The sequence below is a fragment of the Phalangium opilio genome, unplaced genomic scaffold (assembly GCF_054372755.1).
Source record: "Phalangium opilio isolate 3A_F unplaced genomic scaffold, DU_Popi_V2 ptg000009l_1, whole genome shotgun sequence".
Lineage (NCBI taxonomy): Eukaryota > Metazoa > Arthropoda > Arachnida > Opiliones > Phalangiidae > Phalangium > Phalangium opilio.
Genome location: NW_028324146.1, coordinates 9,120,521 through 9,141,485, shown reverse-complemented (window position 1 = coordinate 9,141,485; position 20,965 = coordinate 9,120,521). Strand labels below are relative to the sequence as shown.

Genomic DNA, 20,965 nt, shown 5'->3' with positions numbered 1-20,965 from the left:
CTACTTTCTTGGGTCATATTCGAGGAACTAAGGACTACTGGTATAAAGTTCTTAGATCCGTTTTAGCGATGATTCGGGAATTTGGTCCTCCAACCTGGCTCTTGACTTTTAATCCAGCCGAATACGATGACTTGGAACTTCACGATCACTTGAGAAAAGTGAATTCAGACGTTCCAGGAATAGAGTCGATGACGGTGGCTGAATTGTTGAATTTGGATCCGCTTAGCGTAAATTTGCACTTTCACAACAAAGTGAGGTCGCTGCTAAACAACTTTGTCTTGTGTAAGCAAAATCCAGTTCTTGGCATGATAGAACATCATTTTTGGCGGGTTGAATACCAATCTCGTGGTTTACCTCACTACCACATGCTTTTGTGGACCAAGGACGCTCCAAAGATTGGAACTTCTTCGCCCGAGACTATTTTGGATTACGTGCAAAAACACGTCACGTGTTCGATGCCAAGCGCATCAATAAGTCCAGAATTGCAACGGCTGGTAAAAAAATTTCAATTTCACAAATGCACCTCCAGTTGTTACAAGAAGGTGAAAAATTCTAAAAAAGGATCGAGAGTGTGTCGTTACGGTTTCCCTCGTAACGTAACAAACGTAGCGACTATGAATTCCATTAGATCAGTTACTCGTCACCGTAAGATGAAAAAGGTGCAGAAACGGTTGTACGACTTGCCGAGAAAACAGCACGAAGATTTAATAAATGATTATAATCCAACGCTACTATTGGCTTCCAAAGCCAACATGGATTTGCAATTTGTCGCTGGCAAATCGGAAATAGTGGCAAACTATGTTACGGCTTACGTGACAAAGGGAGACCGGGCTGACATGGACCAAACTTTTGCCGAGTTAGGCAACGAAAGTTTGTCCAAAAAATTATTCGCCTATAGATTGAAATCTTTGACGTGCAAGCATATAGGAATTTATGAAGCTCTCGATATGATGCTGGGCCAAGACCTTTACAACAAGTCTGACAGCACTAAATTTATAAACACTAACTTGAAAGAAAACCGATCGAGAATTTTGAAAGGTTACAAGGAACTCGCTCGTTTGAGGGAAACTGACCCCGAAAGCAAGGACACTTGCCAAAAAGGGTTCGTCGACGACAAGTATCCGAATCGTCCCGACAGCTTGGAGAATCTTAGTTTGCGGGAATTTGGTCAGTTTTACGATTATGTAATGCGCTCCGAGGGTGTCGAGAAAAATGCGAATGTCATCCAGTTGAAAAACAATCTGGGTTTCATGAGAAAGAGAATTAAGCCGTACATAATAGAGCACTTTATTCACAACCCGATGGAGGAGAAAGAACAGTATTGTCACGCTCTACTGATCCTCTTCAAACCGTGGCGTGACGAAACTGAGCTATTGGGCGATTTTGAAACATACGCCGATGCTTTCGAAAACTCGCTTTCGGTGTTAAAAGACATGAGAGAACATCACGAGAAGCTGTCGGTTTCCAAAGAAGTTGAAAAGAAACGGAAGGCTTCTAAAAAGGCGAAAGAGCTTGAAACCATAGTATCGGAGGGAGAAAGTGAGGACGATGAAAATGCGCTACAAGGGAAAGAAATTGTTATCGAAACTGAACACGCGATGGCTGATGTGGAAGCTGCCATGAAAATCAATTTCGAGACTGATGTTGACAATGTGGCGTTACTAAACTCGGATCAAAGGCGAATATATGATCACATCATGGATCACTTCTCCCAAGAGAGAGAAAAATCTGGAAACAAGTGCCTTTTTGTGTCGGGACCTGGTGGCACTGGCAAATCGTTTCTTATCGACACTCTCGCCAACGCCGTAAGGCGACGCTTTCAAAATCCTGCTAGCGTGGCAATTGCCGCGCCAACGGGTTTGGCAGCGTTGAATGTTAATGGCGTAACATTACACAGATTACTAATGTTGCCGGTAGATCATGGGCGTATTGCCGAATACCATTCCCTAAGTTCTGACAATATGAGCATTATGAAAGAAACTTTGGGAAATTTAAAACTGTTAATTATTGATGAAATTTCCATGGTCTCGTCGTTGTTACTGACTCACGTTCACTTGAGGCTGAACGAATTTTGGGAAATGAACCAACCATTTGGTGGAGTTGTATTTATCCTTGTTTTGGGAGACTTTTTCCAATTGCCTCCGGTTCAAGGAAATCCCGCGTTCATCAAAATCACTTCCGAAGAAGCCAGACTTAGATTCAATTGCATCGGAGGAAGTGATCTTTGGAAGTTTTTTAAATACGATGAACTAACGCAAAATGTTAGACAAGCCAACGACCAAAGTTACGGCGACATTTTAAGCAGAGTTAGAATTGGAAATATTTCTAAAGCTGATGTTGCAACCTTAGAAAGTAGATTGGTTGCTCGAGGAAAAAACATCGAAGTGGCTATGGACCTTTTCATTAAACTGTCCAATGAAGGGTTTCACCCAATTTGTTTGATGCCTAAATTAGCCATGTGCGAAAAATTCAACGGCGAAATGCTGCGAAAAAACGGCGAGAAAGTTGAAGTCATTCCTTGCCAGGATAGACTCGCTGACTATGGGAAAAAAATGAATAAAAACATTTTGAGGAGACTTCAAAGTCTAAAAACCGAACCGTCCAAAACGGGCGGTTTGGAGAGCGAGTTAATTCTTTGCGTTGGCTGCCGTATAATGGTCAGAAGGAATATCAGTTTTGAAAAAGGCGTTGTAAATGGTACGATGGGTTTCGTAACTGGATTCAAGAAGGACGAACAAGGAAACGTTGTTGGTATTTTTCTCAGAGTAGATCGCGAACCGAATAACGACAACGACAACGCTAACACTGACTTTTTAGTTGAGAAAATTTGCGTCAAATTTTTGCTCATGACAAACATTTACGTTAAGCGCTCCCAGTTTCCCGTCATCCTGGCATACGCAATTACGATACACAAAAGCCAAGGCATGAGTTTAAAATGCGCCATTATGGATTTGGGTCCGAATTTATTTGGAACGGGCATGGCGTACGTCGCTTTATCGAGAGTGACGTCCTTAGCCGGACTCCATCTATTACAGTTCGATCCGACTAAAATTAAGGCGGATGGACGAGCCATAATGGAATATAACAGGCTTCGCAAAAAATATAGGCCAGATCTGCCTCTTTTGGAAATAACGGAGTCGAAAGAAAGTAGAGGTGGGAAAAGAAGTGCGCCTACACTATCTAAAAGCCTTTTAGAAGGCGAGGAAGTGAGATGTGAAGAAACACCGAAGAAGAAAAGGAAAGCCCAACAGAGTTTGGATAGTTTTCCCTTGAAAGGTTTAGCTAACGATGATCAAGTAACGTGCTATTCTAATAGCGTTTTGCAACTACTCTTATTAGTGCCAGAATTAAGAGAATTGGTTAAATCTAACAATGGATCATTCGTTGATAAACCAGTTTTACGGTGCCTTCATAACACGATAAACGACATAGAGAGTTCTCAGGGAAGTTTCAGTCGTAAAGGGTTGGAACTGAGAATGGCTGTCGGAAATCATTTTACGCAAAACGATCAACAAGACGCCAGTGAATTTTTGATGGTCCTCTTGACGACACTAAGTCAAGAAATGGAAGCCGATTACTCTAAGGCTCTAAATGATCTTTTTTGGTCAAAGTCGCGAAACGTTACCAAATGCCCCAAATGTCAAGTTGAACAAAATTCGGAGAATATTGTTGAAAGCAACATTTTCAATCTTCCACTAGAAAACCGAGATAAAATTGATTGGAAATCTCTAGAAAAAAGGATGAGATTAACAGAGGTACCATGCGTATTTTGTAACAACCCAAAAATACAAGAGCGTGATGTATTGATATCCAGTGGAAAGTACGTATTTTTGTGTCTTCTCCGTGGCGATTACAAAGATGGTCGACCAATTAAGATTTCGACCAAAATATCAAGTTTTGAAAATCAAAATGTCACTATGAGTAAGATGCTTTTTAAAACTAAAGGGGTGATTATTCATAAAGGTGAATCGTTGGCCGAGGGACATTATGTGAACTTTGTGAGAAAAGACAACGGCTGGTACGAGGTCAGTGATGCAATGATCAGAAAAAGGGAGAGATTCGTCAGTAACTTGACTGACGTCACTGTTCTGCTCTTGGAAAGGGTCCAGACACATTAAAGGGAATCTAACGTGCTTGAAGAATCCATATCAAATTTACCCCGCGTAAAGTCCAAAATTTCAATATTCGTACCAGAAAGGAGCATCATATCTGTCAAAGATATACTAATAGTTTCATATTCCCTTTAAAGTAATTTATGACTGGGTAAGATTGTTAATCCTAGAGGAAGTTTAAGGTTAACGATGGTTCTGGAGTAATTTTGATGTTGCCTACTATAATAACCGTGAAAGGGAGAGGAGGGAGGATTGTAGGGCCATGCTATTGTTACGAAAAAAGGCGATGATTCTTGCATTCATTTTAGAATTTTCTAGTGAAAGGTTTTTAGTATTCTGTATTAGTCTTGCCCCAATGGTGTTTTATGTAAAAAACACGCTAAAAACGTAACCCCTGTTGGTAATGCTATGTGATTAAATATAATTCTTTAATAAGCTGGTGAAACTATTGAGACAAACTCATCCTATTAGTTAACATTGAACAGATTTTTTGAACTGAGATTTAGACACTCGTATCCAAATTTTAAATAAATACTGATTAAAATTAATATATTCAAAGAGTTTTCTAAATATCAGTTTCGCATCTTCCATTTTTTTCTCTTTTAAGCGCGCTTTTTTTTAAATTAAGACGCCCATAACGTTTTTACATTAACAATTTAAAACTATTCAAAAACATTAAATTAAATTAATCTAATCTAATATTATCCTGTTACAATATCAAAGATTAGCAAAGCTTTTATGTTTAAATATTATCTATTAATATAACCTTTTCTTTGTATAACTTATCAATAATGTGTACCCGACCCAATCTGATACCACTTACAAAAATCCATTTTTAAAACTATTTAATGGCCATATAAACTAATTAATTTGTCCCACTAACTAATATCCTACTATTGTTGGAGAATTTGTTTTTATAAAGTTTGAGAATTATTTCCCCAATTGCGTTTACCAATATATATATATATATATATATATATATATATATATATTACATTACCCTTGTAAATAAAATAACTAAACCATTTTTTTACAATTAATATTTCAGGAAGTTTTGCATATTCTCTATGTGTTTCTCACCAGCTGGAGTAGTCTGAGTGACGGGTGCCATTGAGTAAAACCAACAGGGGTAGAATTTGCAAAACTTCTGGAATAGGTTTTTTTCTTCAAAATTTAATAACCTTTTCATTGTCCCTTTGGTAACCCACGCGCAAAACAATAATTCTCATGTTCTAGCAGCACTGTTTCCAAACTTAAAGCTAAGAGTTGCCTAACAAAATTTTAAAAAATTGACCCTCAAAATCTATTTTTAAATGAACATATAATAGCCAGTAAATAGTAAAGTTTTCTTTCGCCTCCTCCCCCTCCGCCCCTTTACATAACTAATATAACGAAGAACAAAATTATTTCGACATAAATGCTACAAGCAGTGCATATTTTCAACTTTGAAACATGCAATTTAAAGACTATTTTCGTACAATTATAAGCGTATTGTATCAACACGTGCCAGCTGCTAAGCTTCAACAGAAAGATAATTCATCATAGCCTTTACCAGTATAAAAAAAGGTTAAAACTACACAGCTAAAAAATATTATCATCATCATTATAAAAAACAACACCACAAGGCTTTGATAGACAGATCAAGAAATATAAATATTCAACTTCTATGCCGAAACAACAGACACTTTAGACTGGCGTGTTCAAAGAATGAGAGCGACTTTGGATTAAAAAAACCAAAGATATCAAAGAAATAACCTTCGTATTGGTTGAGCGAGTGTCTATAGAACGTCAAGCTGTACCAAGGCCAAACAATACATGTCAATTATTTGGTTTCCCTGCATAATTATATAACGGCTTGGCAAGCCTTGCCTTCAAGTTCATCAACACAATAGAAGTTCATAACAGATATGAATTCGCTAAAAAAAACTTTTTTGAACAAAAGTTGCTTCAACGTTATTAAAATTTAGAACAGCAATGGTTTGTTACTAAAATTATGTACTTTACTATGTTGGGAGTTTGGGCGCACTCCTGTAAGCCAAGCTTCTGGGCGACAAAGTTTTGAGGGAATAAGGGACTTGTCAGCATGCCTACCCTACAGGAACTGACTACCCCGTGTCCGCGGGTGGTGAAATACCCCAAATCCCCCCTCCTTCACCACTCGATTAAACCTCAAGTACTTCACTCGTTACTCTAAAATACCAACTGATTAACCTTGGACTTCAATTTTCATCAAAACGCCTTAAAGGTAATATACCATGATGGTATATACCATGATGGTATATTACATTGTTTAACGGACGTTTGCCAAATAAAACAAGGTCGAGGGAACCAGTAAAAAAATGCTGCCAATTAATGACGTTAAGCAGTAGTGCCATCTGAGTTCAATAGTAATAAATATAGAAAAAAAAACTAAAATCAACTGGATTGGAGATGTCGCTAACGAAATACAAGGCATCTCATTAACTCTCTGAAGATTCTACACCAACAAATCACTACCAATTTTAAAAAGCATCTTTAAGTATATTAGGACTAATTTAACAAACTCCCCTTCTCTTTTTTATACCTTAAAAAAATATAATATTGAAACACATGCTTACTATTTTTCTGGCAATTACATATTCTCCATTTTACAGTTCTGGGATTAAATGTGTATAAATATTTTTTTTCATCATTGAATTATTCACTTGAGAGATTAACAAAATGATTATTGGTGTTCAAACGTAAATGTTGAACTTTTCACACTTTTTAAGTCCAACCTTCACGTATGACTGTCCTTGAACATTTTTTTAATCCCTCTCATGTATTCATAGTGAAACTTACATTTTAGATTCAGTTAAAATTAATTATAGTTATTCATAGCTTTTCCCTGTTAAGGTCTATTTTTTTGCCAGCCAGACGCAATCTCTAATTATTCTCAAAAGCCTTTCTGGTGTCCAAAATAATTTTCCTTATAAAGTTATGAATGAAACCCTTTAAAAAATACGCAACTATTAGCTTTAAACGTGAAAAACAAAATTTTTATTTACTGGAAAATAATTATAATGATACCATAAATAAATAACAACCAGGGAAATTCAATTCCAAATTGCGTGCTATAAATAAACGTAGCAATTATCAAACCAAATGTGTTTTTAAAATAAATCTTTAGCACATTCCAATAAAATAATCATGCTTGTTTAAACCTTGACAAAAAGTTTAACCAAAATATTCTTAAAGCAATTTATTGTTTTAATGACTTTTAAGTAATTACTGAACAGCCATAACTTTAAAAAATTACAATTTATATTTTAACTATTATATAAAATAAATAATACTATTAATCCTAACTTTTGTCATCAATAAACTACTGTAACTTTCATTTCACTTTATTTATCAAAGGTAAAATAGTTACCATTAGTTTCATAAATACTACTAAATAATTTGTTGATCCTATTATTTCCTATATTCAATGATAAATCTAAGCACAGTTCCATTGCCAGACTCCCGTAGTACGCTGGCTAATCATTTATCATCTATCCCAATGGCTAAATCCAATTAAAATTGTACTTAACGACAGAGCGAAAAATAAAATATGCCAAACTACCACACTATACGGAAGAGAAAATCTTTTTTTAAGACGCGTTATATTTATATTATATTATAATTATTATGATATTGCCAGCTTTTCCAAAACACTACAAAATTGTATTTCTTTTCCCCTGAAATATTGCCAAATTATTGCTAGTTGTCTTATTTAATGCCACTTTTAACAAAAAAAATTACTATTTTAGTTTCTTAAATTAGGTTAAAGTTAATCACAAAAGATGGTAATCTATATGTTGAATCTCGTGTAAAGGTTAAGAGAAATATCCGTTCTGAATAAGATCTTGGTGACACAATGACATTGGAAATGGGGTTCAAAATTAGCGTGAAAGCAACTAGTACATTCTGGTCTGGGTTCATCAGAAATAGTCGAACTAAAATCTTTGTCATGACATCACACCCTCGTATATCTTACTTCATCAGCTCAAATTAAGATTAAAAATATTGATGTGACGTCCTATTAGCTACTAGCTCTCAGTCTATTGAATGACAAACTATTTCCTTGTCTGCAGCATGCGGGAATTAGCACTGAAATAAATTTACCACACATGTACGCAAATTAATAAAAATTAAGACCGAAGTAACAGATATTAATCAAAACGCGTCTTGGATTTAACCAAGACCTACAAAGTATCGATAAGAACAAGGTTAATCACTTGACTGAATGCGCAGATATTGAAACTTTTTTTTAATTAAAACTTACATGTTTAAGAAAGTAATGTTCCATCACCCTATTCCATTGAATAAACTTACTTTACTGGTAGTAAATTTTTTCCCTCTCAATAATTTGAAAAATTTACTTATCTCGGGTTTTCGAGCACAATTCCATTCCCCGAAAACATTTTATAACTACATTTATTATCAATTTTAAGAGTTTTCGTGTGGAAAAATACCTCATAACTAGTAACTAACTACACGTAACAATGAAAAAACGATTAGGGGGTAGTCTGCTTTAGCTTCTGCTGCGCCCGATACGAACAAGGAGGATGTATAGTTGTTTACCCCCCTTGATAGAAGTACGCCTTGTGCCATTCTCATGCCTTGTCTTTCGCTGGCCTCGTCACCAAGGCAATAGCCCACTCAATTACGCGTTAAGCTGCTCGAGAATTCTGTGTGAATCACTTTTTAAGGTATTCGTCGGCAAATAGTAATTGTTTTTGAGAGCATTCCTCGCCTTGAAATAGGACAACTACGAAATAATTCGACCAAATTGAAGTTTAAATATTCGAACAAATCTTATTTTATAAATATCTTCTACCATTTCAATTTCTATAAAACTGTTCTACCAAATGCATAAAGAGTGCTACCAGAAGTCTCTGGGGCTACTAGAAATACAACATTTACTATAGGAAGATTCGCAGCGACAAGTTTAAAAATCCCATATTCCTTTAAAAACCGTTAATGCATTATCCTTGTTCCTGAAGATATACAGACTAAGTAGCAGAGTCGAGCCACAGCGTCGTAGATCACGCGACTTGGTGAACGCAGGCTATTTTTCAAAATAACCAAGTCATAATTTTCAGGCTACGACCACGCTTAAGTTAACAATTACAACAAAGAAAATCAAAAAATTACGAATATCATGCACGCCCCTACTGCTTGCGAACCATAGAAACGCCATGGCAGAACCGTTTGACCATTGTCTGTCGTACCGTTGCTATAGACCCTTTTTACGTAAAAAAGAGATGTCAATCCTTAGTATCGGGACATATGGGAGGGGGGGGTTTGACCCCTCGCCGTCTCTGCTCTATTTATGATCTTTCCATCGACTCGACTCACTCGAGCGAGATGGAAGGCAAAGTTTTACCCCCGTGTCTTCCCATGTCGAAGTGGTCTATTAACATAAGTCAGTTTAGCCAAGAGTAAAAATCATAACGTCCATGTTGAATGTGCTGCCATTGTTGAAATTTGCACTAAAATTAACAAAAGGTTTCACTATGGAGCGTTCAGGGCATGAACGGGGATATGTTAGCAACCTATTAACGACACAATGTCATATACGTACTCTCTTAAAAGTGATAATAAATGTAGTTATAAAATGTTTTCGGGGAATGGAATTGTGCTCGAAAACCCGAGATAAGAAAATTTTTCAAATTATTGAGAGGGAAAAAATTTACTACCAGTAAAGTAAGTTTATTCAATGGAATAGGGTGATGGAACATACTTTCTTAAGCATGTAAGTTTTACTTAAAAAAAAAGTTTCAATATCTGCGCATTCAGTCAAGTGATTAACCTTGTTCTTATCGATACTTTGTAGGTCTTGGTTAAATCCAAGACGCGTTTTGATTAATAGAATTAAGAGGGTTGGAACTGAGAATGGCTGTCGGAAATCATTTTACGCAAAACGTTCAACAAGACGCCAGTGAATTTTTGATGGTGCTCTTGACGACACTAAGTCAAGAAATGGAAGCCAATTACTCTAAGGCTCTAAAAGATCTTTTTTGGTCAAAGTCGCGAAACTTTACCAAATGCCCCAAATGTCAAGTTGAACAAAATTCGGAAAATATTGTTGAAAGCAACATTTTCAATCTTCCACTAGAAAACCGAGATAAAATTGATTGGAAATCTCTAGAAAAAAGGATGAGATTAACAGAGGTGCCATGCGGATTTTGTAACAACCCAAAAATACAAGAGCGTGATGTATTGATATCCAGCGGGAAGTACGTATTTTTGTGTCTTCTCCGTGGCGATTACAAAGATGGTCGTCCCGTTAAGATTTCGACCAAAATATCAAGTTTTGAAAATCAAAATGTCACTTTGAGCAAGATGCTTTTTAAAACTAAAGGGGTGATTATTCATAAAGGTGAATCTTTGGCCGAGGGACATTATGTGAACTTTGTGAGAAAAGACAACGGCTGGTACGAGGTCAGTGATGCAATAATCAGAAAAAGGGAGAGATTCGTCAGTAACTTGACTGACGTCACTGTTCTGCTCTTGGAAAGAGTCCAGACACATTAAAGGATCTAACGTGATTGAAGAATCCATATCAAATTTACCCCGGGTAAAGCTTAAAATTTCAATATTCGTACCAGAAAGGAGCATCATATCTGTCAAAGATATACTAATAGTTTCATATTCCCTTTAAAGTAATTTATGATTGGGTAAAATTGTTAATTCTCGAGCAAGTTAAAGGTTTACAATGGTTCGAGATAAATTTTTATGTTGCCCAGACTATAATAACCGTGAATGGGAGAGGAAGGAGGATTGTAGGGCCTTGCTATTGTTTCGAAAAAAGGCGATGATTCTTGAATTAATTTTTAAATTTTCTAGTGAAGGGTTTTGCCTTGCCCCAATGGTATTTTATATAAAAACAAGTTAAAAACGTAGCCCCTGTTGGTAATGCTATGTGATTAAATATAATTCTTTAATAAGCTGGTGTTACTATTGAGACAAACTCATATTATTAGTTAACATTGAACAGATTTTTGGAACTGAGATTTAGACACTCGTACACAAATTTTAAATAAATACTGATTAAAATTAATATATTCGAAGAGTTCTCTAAATATCAGTTTCGCAACTACCATTTTTCTCTTTTAAGCACGCTATATTTTTTTTTTTTACATTAAGACGCTCATAATTTTTTTTTGCATTAACAATTTCAAACCGTTCCAAAAAAAGTCCACGAGGTTTTATAAACTAAATTAATTTAATCTAATATCATACTGTTTTAATTTCAACCCCTGTAGCGAAGATTTTGTGTTTAAATATTATTTATTAATATAACCTTTTCTTTGTATAAGTTATCAATAATGTGTACCCGACCCAATCTAATACCACTTTCAAAAATTTATTTTAAAGTATTTAATAGCCATATGAACTTATTAATTTGTCCCACTAACTAATATCCTACTTTTGTTGGATAATTTGTTTTTATAAAGTTTGAGAATTATTTCCCCAATTGCGGTTACCAAAAAATATATATATATATTACATTACCCGTGTAAATAAAATAACTAAAACATTTTTTTTTCAATTAATATTCCAGGAAGTTTTGCATATTCTCTATGTGTTTCTCACCAGCTGGAGTAGTCTGAGCGGCGGGTGGCATTGATTAAAACCAACAGGGGTAGAATTTGCAAAGCCTTTTGGAATAATTTTTTTTCTTCAAAATTTTATAACCTTTTCATTGTCCCTTTGGTAACCCACGCGCAAAACAATAATTGTCATGTTCTAGCAGCACTGTTTCCAAACTTAAAGCTTAGAGTTGCCTGACATAATTTATAAAAATTGACCCTCAAAATCTCATATTTAAATGAACATATAATAGCCAGTAAATGGTAAAGTTTTCTTTCGCCTCCTCCCCCTCCGCCCCTTTACATAACTAATATACCGAAGAACAAAATTATTTCGACCAAAATGCTACGAGCAGTTCATATGTTCAACTTTGAAACATGCAATTTAAAGACTATTTTCGTACAACTACAAGCGTATTGTATCAACACGTGCCAGCTGCTAAGCTTCAACAGAAAGATAATTCATCATAGCCTTTACCAGTATAATAAAAGATTAAAACTACACAGCCAAAAAGTATGAACATCATCATTATATAAAACAACACCACAAGACTTCGATTGACAGATCAAGAAATATAAATATTCAACTTCTATGCCGAAATAACAGACACTTTAGACTGGCGTGTGCAAAGAATGAGAGCGACTTTGGATTAAAAACAGCAAAGATATTCAAAGAAATAACCCTCGTATTTGTTGAGTGAGTGTCTATAGAACGTCAAACTGTACCAAGGCCAAATAATACGTGTCAATTATTTAATTTCCCTGCATAGTTATATAACGGCTTGGCAAGCCTTGCCTTCAAGTTCATCAACACAATAGAAGTTCATAACAGATATGATTTTGCTAAAAAAACTTTTTTGAACAAAAGTTGCTTCAACGTTATTAAAATTTAGAACAGCAATGGTTTGTTACTAAAATTATGTAGTTTACTATGTTGGGAGTTTGGGCGCACTCCTGTAAGCCAAGCTTCTGGGCGACAAAGTTTTGAGGGAATAAGGGACTTGTCAGCATGCCTACCCTACAGGAACTGACTACCCCGTGTCCGCGGCTGGTGAAATACCCCAAATCCCCCCTCCTTCACCACCCGATTAAACCTCAAGTACTTCACTCGTAACTCTAAAAAACCCAACTGTGATTAACCGCCTAATCACCTTGGACTTCAATTTAAATTTCCATCGAAACGCCTTATGAACGTTATTTTACGGACGTTTGCCAAACAAAACAAGCTCGATGGAATTAGTAAAATAAAGTTGCCAATTAATGACGTTAAGCAGTAATGCTATTTGAGTTCAAAAGTAATAAATATCAAAACATAATAAAATGGACTGGAGATGTCGCTACCAAACACAAGGCACATCATTAACTCTCTGAACTAAATTGCAGATTCTACATTAACATAACAAAATCACGCGCGATGGAGCTAGTAAAAAAGCTAACGATTAATGAAATTAACCACTAACGCCATCTTAGTTCAATAGTGAAACACAAGGCTCCTCATTAACTGTGAACTAAACTGCAGACTCTACATCAATAAAACAAAACCAAGCGCGATGGAACCAGTAAAAAAAAAGCTACCAATTAATGACATTAACCACTAACGCCATCTTAGTTCAATAGTATTAAATATAGAAAAAAAATAAATCAACTGGATTGAAGATGTCACTAACGAAATACAAGGCGCTTCATTAACTCTCTGAGCTAAACTGCAGATTCTACACCAACAAATCACTACCCTTTTTAAAAAGCATCTTTAAGTATATTAGCAGTATTTTAACAAACTCCCCCTTCCCTTTTTTATACGTAAAATAATTTAACATTAAAACCCATGCTTACTATTTTTCTGGCTATTATACAGGGTGTTTCTGATAAGTCTGCCATAAATCAAGGGGCGTGTTCTTTGGGTCAAACTGAATGGAAAGTGTCAAAGAACATGGGGTGTACAAGAATTTGCAACGAAGATATGGCCCCCCAAACATTGGCCCCTAAAACAAGAAAATATTCGAAAATGTAGACTAAAACAAATTCAGCCTTATCAACTTGTTTAGACATATGAGACAATTTCAATAGTTTCCCTCTAACATCGTTATTGAACTTTCACCTGGCAGAAGTGTATTAAATGAGTAGAAGTATGCCTACTCTAGTAAAGTAAATTCAAAGTATCATGGTACCTTTCGGTTGGTATTACTTTTATTCTTAACAAGTTAACATGGACGTTACATGTATTGTTCAAAATGTCCACCACCGGCGTTAAGACAAACATGAACCCGTCTTTCGAAAGATTCTTGGACATGTTGGAAGATTCCTGGCATGTTCCTGATTGTTTGACAACCTTCAATAATTCGTCTTCGCAAGTCTTCCTCATCACGGACTTCATTCTTGTACACGATGTCTTTGAGATGACCCCAAAGATAGAAATCGCACGGATTTAAATCCGGAGATCTGGCTGGCCACGCAACTGGTCCTCCACGCCCAATCCACCTCAAATTAAACGTAGCATTAAGATGTTCTCTAACTGCACGTCTGAAATGTGGGGGTGCCCCGTCGTGCATAAACCACATGTCACGAAGTAATGCTAACGGTATGTCCTCGAGTAGTTCAGGTAAAGTGTCTCTTAAGAACGTGAGATATGCTTCACCATTTAGTCTGGGTGGAAGAAAATGCGGACCTAGTAAATGATTACCGACAATGCCGCACCATACGTTTAAAGAAAATTGCTGTTGGTGACTTCTAACACTAGTTGCGTGTGGGTTTAATTGGCGCCATTCGTGGTGGTTGTGATAGTTCAGAATTCCATCCCGGGAAAAATGTGCCTCGTCGGTTACTAAAAGGACCCGTGGAAATTGATTGTCCTCTACTCTGGCCAAAAACCACTCGCAAAAGTCGATGCGTCTTGGATAATCTGCCGGGTTAAGAGCTTGCACCTTTTGAATATGATACGGGTGAAACTGATGTCCGCGGAGAATTCGCCAGACCAAAACGTGACTAACATGTAATTGTCGTCCAACTTGTCTGGTACTTGTCGAGGGGTCCTCATCGAACATGACTGTCAGCATTGTTTTTTATTCACAAACGTAAACAATAAACGGTGGTTTGCTAAAAAGTCTTTGGGGTCATCTCAAAGATTTTTTTGACATCGTGTACAAGAATGAAGTCCGTGAATATAAAACAATGCTGACAGTCATGACGCAAACGTAAAAACTAAACGGTGGTTTGCTATAAAGTAATGCGATGTTGTTGATAACGTCACAGTATCACTTCGAACGAACGTGTGGTAGTACAGTATGGCGTTTACCAATGCAGAATATGCAGACATGCATCTCATGTATGGACTGGCGCAGGGCAATTCAGTGGAAGCACAGCGGCGATACCAGGAACAATTTCCGCAACGACGCATACCAAATCGTCGTACGTTCGAGGCTGTTGACAGGCGCTTGAGGTACATCGGACAAGTACAACCCAACAACGTTCGAGAGCGAGACATTCCAGAAGACATGGAGGAAATCGAGGAAGACGTCCTTGCCATGTTCGATGAGGACCCCTCGACAAGTACCAGACATGTTGGACGACAATTACATGTTAATCACGTTTTGGTCTGGCGAATTCTCCGCGGACATCAGTTTCACCCGTATCATATTCAAAAGGTGCAAGCTCTTAACCCGGCAGATTATCCAAGACGCATCGACTTTTGCGAGTGGTTTTTGGCCAGAGTAGAGGACAATCAATTTCCACGGGTCCTTTTAGTAACCGACGAGGCACATTTTTCCCGGGATGGAATTCTGAACTATCACAACCACCACGAATGGCGCCAATTAAACCCACACGCAACTAGTGTTAGAAGTCACCAACAGCAATTTTCTTTAAACGTATGGTGCGGCATTGTCGGTAATCATTTACTAGGTCCGCATTTTCTTCCACCCAGACTAAATGGTGAAGCATATCTCACGTTCTTAAGAGACACTTTACCTGAACTACTCGAGGACATACCGTTAGCATTACTTCGTGACATGTGGTTTATGCACGACGGGGCACCCCCACATTTCAGCCGTGCAGTTAGAGAACATCTTAATGCTACGTTTAATTTGAGGTGGATTGGGCGTGGAGGACCAGTTGCGTGGCCAGCCAGATCTCCGGATTTAAATCCGTGCGATTTCTATCTTTGGGGTCATCTCAAAGACATCGTGTACAAGAATGAAGTCCGTGATGAGGAAGACGCGAAGACGAATTATTGAAGGTTGTCAAACAATCAGGAACATGCCAGGAATCTTCCAACATGTCCAAGAATCTTTCGAAAGACGGGTTCATGTTTGTCTTAACGCCGTTGGTGGACATTTTGAACAATACCTGTAACGTCCATGTTAACTTGTTAAGAATAAAAGTAATACCAACCGAAAGGTACCATGATACTTTGAATTTACTTTACTAGAGTAGGCATACTTCTACTCATTTAATACACTTCTGCCAGGTGAAAGTTCAATAACGATGTTAGAGGGAAACTATTGAAATTGTCTCATATTTCTAAACAAGTTGATAAGGCTGAATTTGTTTTAGTCTACATTTTCGAATATTATAATTATTATGATATTGCCAGCTTTTCCAAAACACTACAAAATTGTATTTCTTTTCCCCTGAAATATTGCCAAATTATTGCTAGTTGTCTTATTTAATGCCACTTTTAACAAAAAAAATTACTATTTTAGTTTCTTAAATTAGGTTAAAGTTAATCACAAAAGATGGTAATCTATATGTTGAATCTCGTGTAAAGGTTAAGAGAAATATCCGTTCTGAATAAGATCTTGGTGACACAATGACATTGGAAATGGGGTTCAAAATTAGCGTGAAAGCAACTAGTACATTCTGGTCTGGGTTCATCAGAAATAGTCGAACTAAAATCTTTGTCATGACATCACACCCTCGTATATCTTACTTCATCAGCTCAAATTAAGATTAAAAATATTGATGTGACGTCCTATTAGCTACTAGCTCTCAGTCTATTGATTGACAAACTATTTCCTTGTCTGCAGCATGCGGGAATTAGCACTGAAATAAATTTACCACACATGTACGCAAATTAATAAAAATTAAGACCGAAGTAACAGATATTAATCAAAACGCGTCTTGGATTTAACCAAGACCTACAAAGTATCGATAAGAACAAGGTTAATCACTTGACTGAATGCGCAGATATTGAAACTTTTTTTAATTAAAACTTACATGTTTAAGAAAGTAATGTTCCATCACCCTATTCCATTGAATAAACTTACTTTACTGGTAGTAAATTTTTTCCCTCTCAATAATTTGAAAAATTTACTTATCTCGGGTTTTCGAGCACAATTCCATTCCCCGAAAACATTTTATAACTACATTTATTATCAATTTTAAGAGTTTTCGTGTGGAAAAATACCTCATAACTAGTAACTAACTACACGTAACAATGAAAAAACGATTAGGGGGTAGTCTACTTTAGCTTCTGCTGCGCCCGATACGAACAAGGAGGATGTATAGTTGTATACCCCCCTTGATAGAAGTACGCCTTGTGCCATTCTCATGCCTTGTCTTTCGCTGGCCTCGTCACCAAGGCAATAGCCCACTCAATTACGCGTTAAGCTGCTCGAGAATTCTGTGTGAATCACTTTATAAGGTATTCGTCGGCAAATAGTAATTGTTTTTGAGAGCATTCCTCGCCTTGAAATAGGACAACTACGAAATAATTCGACCAAATTGAAGTTTAAATATTCGAACAAATCTTATTTTATAAATATCTTCTACCATTTCAATTTCTATAAAACTGTTCTACCAAATGCATAAAGAGTGCTACCAGAAGTCTCTGGGGCTACTAGAAATACAGCATTTACTATAGGAAGATTCGCAGCGACAAGTTTAAAAATCCCATATTCCTTTAAAAACCGTTAATGCATTATCCTTGTTCCTGAAGATATACAGACTAAGTAGCAGAGTCGAGCCACAGCGTCGTAGATCACGCGACTTGGTGAACGCAGGCTATTTTTCAAAATAACCAAGTCATAATTTTCAGGCTACGACCACGCTTAAGTTAACAATTACAACAAAGAAAATCAAAAAATTACGAATATCATGCACGCCCCTACTGCTTGCGAACCATAGAAACGCCATGGCAGAACCGTTTGACCATTGTCTGTCGTACCGTTGCTATAGACCCTTTTTACGTAAAAAAGAGATGTCAATCCTTAGTATCGGGACATATGGGAGGGGGGGGGTTTGACCCCTCGCCGTCTCTGCTCTATTTATGATCTTTCCATCGACTCGACTCACTCGAGCGAGATGGAAGGCAAAGTTTTACCCCCGTGTCTTCCCATGTCGAAGTGGTCTATTAACATAAGTCAGTTTAGCCAAGAGTAAAAATCATAACGTCCATGTTGAATGTGCTGCCATTGTTGAAATTTGCACTAAAATTAACAAAAGGTTTCACTATGGAGCGTTCAGGGCATGAACGGGGATATGTTAGCAACCTATTAACGACACAATGTCATATACGTACTCTCTTAAAAGTGATAATAAATGTAGTTATAAAATGTTTTCGGGGAATGGAATTGTGCTCGAAAACCCGAGATAAGAAAATTTTTCAAATTATTGAGAGGGAAAAAATTTACTACCAGTAAAGTAAGTTTATTCAATGGAATAGGGTGATGGAACATACTTTCTTAAGCATGTAAGTTTTAATTAAAAAAAAAGTTTCAATATCTGCGCATTCAGTCAAGTGATTAACCTTGTTCTTATCGATACTTTGTAGGTCTTGGTTAAATCCAAGACGCGTTTTGATTAATAGAATTAAGACTTGGTTGAGCAAGTCCGAAATGGTCTAGTGGCTAGGATATCTGGCTTTCACCCAAAAGGCCCGGGTTCGATTCCCGGTATCGGAGCGAGTGCTTTTGTACCGCTTTTCAAGAATAGACTTAAGGATATAGGTTTATGAATAGAATTAAGACTTGGTTAAGCAAGTCCGATATGTTCAAGTGGCTAGGCTATCTGGCTTTCACCCACTCAGGAGGCGCGGGTTCGATTCCCGGTATCGAAGCGAGTGCTTTTGTACCGCTTTTGAAGAATAAACTTAAAGACACATTTATAGGAATAATATTTAGGGTTGTTGCAACCAGTTTGATATGGTCTCGTGGCTAGGATATCTGGCTCTTACCCAGAAGGCTCAAGTTCGATTCCCGGTGTCGGAGCGAGTGCTTTTGTACCGCTTTTCAAGAATAGACTTAAGGATATAGGTTTATGAATAGAATTAAGACTTGGTTGAGGAAGTCCGATATGGTCTAGTGGCTAGGATATCTGGCTTTCACCCAGAAGGCCCGGGTTCGATTCCCGGTATCGGAGCGAGTGCCTTTGCCTGTATTTCAAGAATAGACTTAAGGATAAAGGTCTATGAATAGAATTAAGACTTGGTTGAGCAAATCCGATATGGTCTCGTGGCTAGGATATCTGGCTTTCACCCAGAAGGCCCGGGTTCGATTCCCGGTATCGGAGCGAGTGTTTTTGTATCGCTTTTCAAGAATAGACTAAAGGATATAGGTTTATGAATAGAATTAAGACTTGGTTAAGCAAGGCCGATATCGTCTAGTGGCTAGTATATCTGACTCTCACCCAGAAGGCCAGGGTTCGATTCTCGGTATCGGAGCGAGTGCTTTTGTACCGCTTTTCAAGAATAGACTTAAGGATATAGGTTTATGAATAGAATTAAGACTTGGTTGAGCGAGTCCGAAATGGTCTAGTGGCTAGGATATCTGGCTTTCACCCAGAAAGCCCGGGTTCGATTCCCGGTATCGGAGCGAGTGCTTTTGTATCGCTTTTGAAGAATAAACTTAAAGACACATTTATAGGAATAATATTTAGGGTCGTTCCAACCAGTCCGATATGGTCTAGTGGCAAGGATATCTGGCTCTCACCCAAAAGGCTCAAGTTCGATTCCCGGTATCGGAGCGAGTGCTTTTGCCCGCAATTCAAGAATAGACTTAAGGATATAGGTTTATGAATAGAATTAAGACTTGGTTAAGCAAGTCCGATATGTTCAAGTGGCTAGGGTATCTGGCTTTCACCCACTCAGGAGGCGCGGGTTCGATTCCCGGTATCGAAGCGAGTGCTTTTGTACCGCTTTTAAAGAATAAACTTAAAGACACATTTATAGGAATAATATTTAGGGTTGTTGCAACCAGTTTGATATGGTCTAGTGGCTAGGATATCTGGCTCTTACCCAGAAGGCTCAAGTTCGATTCCCGGTGTCGGAGCGAGTGCTTTTATACCGCTTTTCAAGAATAGACTTAAGGATATAGGTTTATGAATAGAATTAAGACTTGGTTGAGGAAGTCCGATATGGTCTAGTGGCTAGGATATCTGGCTTTCACCCAGAAGGCCCGGGTTCGATTCCCGGTATCGGAGCGATTGCCTTTGCCTGCATTTCAAGAATAGACTTTAAGATATAGGTTTATGAATAGAATTAAGACTTGGTTAAGCAAGGCCGATATCGTCTAGTGGCTAGTATATCTGACTCTCACCCAGAAGGCCCGGGTTCGATTCCCGGTATCGGAGCGAGTGCTTTTGTATCGCTTTTCAAGAATGGACTTAAGGATATAGGTTTATGAATTCTAGGAGAGCGGTCGCTCTCTTAGATAAGACTTGATACTCCCTCTAATGCTTAAGGAGGGTTCTTTGATTAGCCGTAACTTTTTTCGTATTGTGTTTGCCGCCTTGAAATTTTGCCAGTGAACTAATATTTGGGCCCTACGTTTGTGGTTAAAATTTCAAAGAGATCCAACTAATAGTTAATTCTATAATGAAAAAAGTTGTTAAGGGTGGTTTTAGAATCCATAAAATTATTAAGACATTTGGTGAAATATACAATATTCTTCCATAGTGATAACATGGGAATTTTATAAAAAAGAGCATTTTCTCAGAAGGCACATAAGGAAAACTATTCTTTCGTTACGTTTGGGAACCATCTTAAATGAAAGATAATACTTCAATGTACCGACTTTTCAAGTTTCATAAAGATCAATTAAGTTTAAGTATTGATTTTTATCATTATTAACACATACTTTGACTTACGTTGTTTTGGGTTTTGGAATTACGGCGTTTTACCACTGTTAGAGACACGCATTTTAGCCCCAATTTTTTATATTGGACTTACGACGTTTTTGTCGTGATTCACGCTGTTAGAGGGATATAAAACAAGAAAAACATGGCGTTTGAGCTCTTGTAGGTGCTTTGCCCGGGTGCTTGTGG

General features: G+C 37.2%; 3 non-coding genes across 3 annotated transcripts; all 3 read left to right on the top strand.

Annotated features, from left to right (window-relative positions):
• The first annotated feature begins 18,991 nt into the window (after positions 1-18,991).
• TRNAE-UUC (transfer RNA glutamic acid (anticodon UUC)) lies at positions 18,992-19,063 on the top strand. Its single transcript has one exon. It is a non-coding gene; the product is annotated as a tRNA-Glu (tRNA).
• A 78-nt stretch (positions 19,064-19,141) lies between these two features.
• Positions 19,142-19,213, top strand: TRNAE-UUC (transfer RNA glutamic acid (anticodon UUC)). Its single transcript has one exon. It is a non-coding gene; the product is annotated as a tRNA-Glu (tRNA).
• Positions 19,214-20,050: 837 nt separating this feature from the next.
• On the top strand, positions 20,051-20,122 carry TRNAE-UUC (transfer RNA glutamic acid (anticodon UUC)). Its single transcript has one exon. It is a non-coding gene; the product is annotated as a tRNA-Glu (tRNA).
• Positions 20,123-20,965: the final 843 nt, after the last annotated feature.